General features: G+C 42.8%; 1 pseudogene; it reads right to left on the bottom strand.

Moving 5' to 3' along the window:
- Window positions 1-1514: 1514 nt before the first annotated feature.
- Window positions 1515-2495, bottom strand: LOC132481519 (Y-box-binding protein 1-like; annotated as a pseudogene).
- Between the last annotated feature and the right edge of the window lie 279 nt (window positions 2496-2774).

Below are 2774 nucleotides of genomic sequence, written 5' to 3' on the forward strand. Positions count from 1 at the left end.
TTGAGAAACTATTAAATGATCATAATAATGGTTAAAATTTTAAAAGCAGATAGTACCAAGTTTTGGTTAGGATGTAAAACAAGCTGATTTCCTACATACTCCTGGTAGGAGAATAAACTGTTAGATTCACTTTGGAAAAGCATTTGGCAATAGCTAATATAGTTGACTAATATGTAAACTCAATAGCCCAGGACTTCCCTTTCTTTCCTAGTGTGTTCATTCTCATTGCTGTGCAGTTTCCATTCTTTGACTGTACTAAAGCTTATGTATTCATTCTACTGTATGTATATAAATGTATATAAAGGTTAAAACCAAGGAGAACTAATTCGTGATGCTTAAGGTCAAGATAGTGGTCATTCTTGGGTGACTGTGCTTCAGTGCTGCTGAAAATATTATACTTCTTGGCCTGAATGATGGTTATCCATATATTCACTTTGAGCAAGTTCATCTAACTGTACACTTATGATTTATGCATCAATAAAATATTGTACATTATATATTGTATTTAAATATTAAGAGAAATTTTAAAATAACAAAAATATGGTCTTTCCAGATTAAAATGTTCATATTATTCTTATTCTATTGATCTTACTATATATGCTTTTACTGTTAGAGTTGGATTTGTTGAATGTTCATTATTTTCTAGATTTATCAATTTAAATAGGATTTGACTTTCCCATTAGACAGTAAAACCTTGAGCACTAGACTATTTCTAATCTTCATATCCACTCATGGATCTCTCCTTAAACAAAAGGTACAGTGCTGCTAAAACCTTAGGTCATTGCTCTTGTATCTCCATTTCTTGTGTGAAGGATACACACACACACACATTCGTGTATGTGTGTGCTAGGTTGAAAATGGTATTTATTTTTAACTTCCTGATATTATCTCCTAATTACCTTAAACTTCCATAATTATGTTTTCATTATTAAGACTTTTTTTGCATTGTGCTGGTTTTTTTTAATTTTTTTAATTTAATTTTTAAGATCTTTATTAATAGGTGCTTGCAGTTTGACTTTTTTGAAAAAAATCAAGCTGTAAACTTTTATTATAAATTTAAAATGAGGCTCTTGAAAATCTCAAACTTTTGGCTTCCCTGGTGGCGCAGTGGTTGAGAGTCCGCCTGCTGATGCAGGGGACATGGGTTCGTGCCCCGGTCCGGGAGTATCCCACATGCCGCGGAGCGCCTGGGCCCGTGAACCATGGCCGCTGAGCCTGCGCATCTGGAGCCTGTGCTCTGCAACGGGAGAGGCCACAACAGTGAGAGGCCCACGTACCGAAAAAAAAAAAATCTCAAACTTGACCAGATATTAAACAATTTAAAAACCTTTAAAAGTGTATTGAGAAAAACAAGGCTTTAAAAAAAAATGTTTTTCATTACCAAAAAGAGACGTTTTTAGGTAAAAATAATAAAAACCCCATGCTGCATAGATAACGCAGATAGTTCTGGTTATCTGGTCAACAGGCAAAAAGCAAGCACTTAAGGTCTTCGGCTCCAATCTTTTGTTCATTTCTTATTCATATTCATTTCTTCTTGTTGGATGACTAAACCGGATGATGGTAGAGATGATAAGTGGGCATTTACTCAGCCCTGCCCTGCTCAGCCTCGTAGCAGATGAATTCTCAGCTGGTGGATAGGCTGCTTTTGTCTCTTTGCCATCTCGTGGTTTAGGGTTTTCTGGGCATCTGTGTCCGTAATTGAAGTTGCGGCGGTACAGACGTTGAGGCGGCTGCTGGCCTTGGGTCTCATCTCCTTGATTTGTCTCATCTTCTTCATTGCCATCCTCTCTGGGCTGTCTTTGGCCAGGAGGGCCCCTGTGGTATCATGGTCTATAACCCCGATACATATTCTGTCTCACTGGTCTACCTTGTTCCCCTGCACCCTGGTTGTCAGCACCCTCCAACCTGCACAGGAGGGTTGGAATACAGTGGTTGTCGCCCATAGGGTCTCCGCATGTAATAAGGTGGGAACTTTCGCCTGAGGTAGGGCCTGGCCTTCGGGAGCACTCTCCGATCCCTTATCCTTTTCCCCACTCTCACTATTCTGGTAATTCTGCTGGTGGTTGCGTGGAAGACCCCTGCGATGTGGAGAGCATCTATAATGGTTACGGTCTGGTGCACGTGCACCGCCTTGCGCTGGAACTCCACCAGGGCCTGTAACATTTGCTGTCTCCGCGTCCTTTTCTCCTTCAACAACGTCGAACTCCACAGTCTTTCTGTCTCCTACGCTGCGAAGGTACTTCCTGGGGTTCTTCTTCTTTATGGCAGTCTGGTGTACAAATACATCTTCCTTGGTGTCATTCCTCTTAATGAAACCATATCCGTTTCTTACGTTGAACCGTTTTACTGTTCGAAAACTTTCGTTGCGCTGACCTTTTTGTCGCCGCCGGCAGGCACCGCCAACGTGAGGTTGCACCGCTGCCCGTCAGACCCGGCTCGGGGTCTGCAGCGCTGAGGGCGGGGGTGGCGGGCGGCTGCTGGGTCCCGCTGCTCATGGCTGCGGTGATGGTGACTGGGGCCAGCGGCTGGCAGCTGCGGCTCCTCCGGGGCTGGGATGGTCACAAGGCCAGCTGCGGCGGTGGGGCTGCTCAGCGCCTCGCTGGGGTCCTGCTCTTCAAATTTAAATGAAACAGTTGTCACTACATTGTCATGCAAAGACTCGCGATTTCCCCTAATGAACCATTTTCACATCTTTGCCAGTAAGGTTCTAGATATAATTTAGATTCTGCCAATGAGATGTACCAGAAAGAGACTTAGAAAGCAGAAGAGTGAAA

The sequence above is a fragment of the Mesoplodon densirostris genome, chromosome X (genome assembly GCF_025265405.1).
Source record: "Mesoplodon densirostris isolate mMesDen1 chromosome X, mMesDen1 primary haplotype, whole genome shotgun sequence".
Classification (NCBI taxonomy): Eukaryota; Metazoa; Chordata; class Mammalia; order Artiodactyla; family Ziphiidae; genus Mesoplodon; species Mesoplodon densirostris.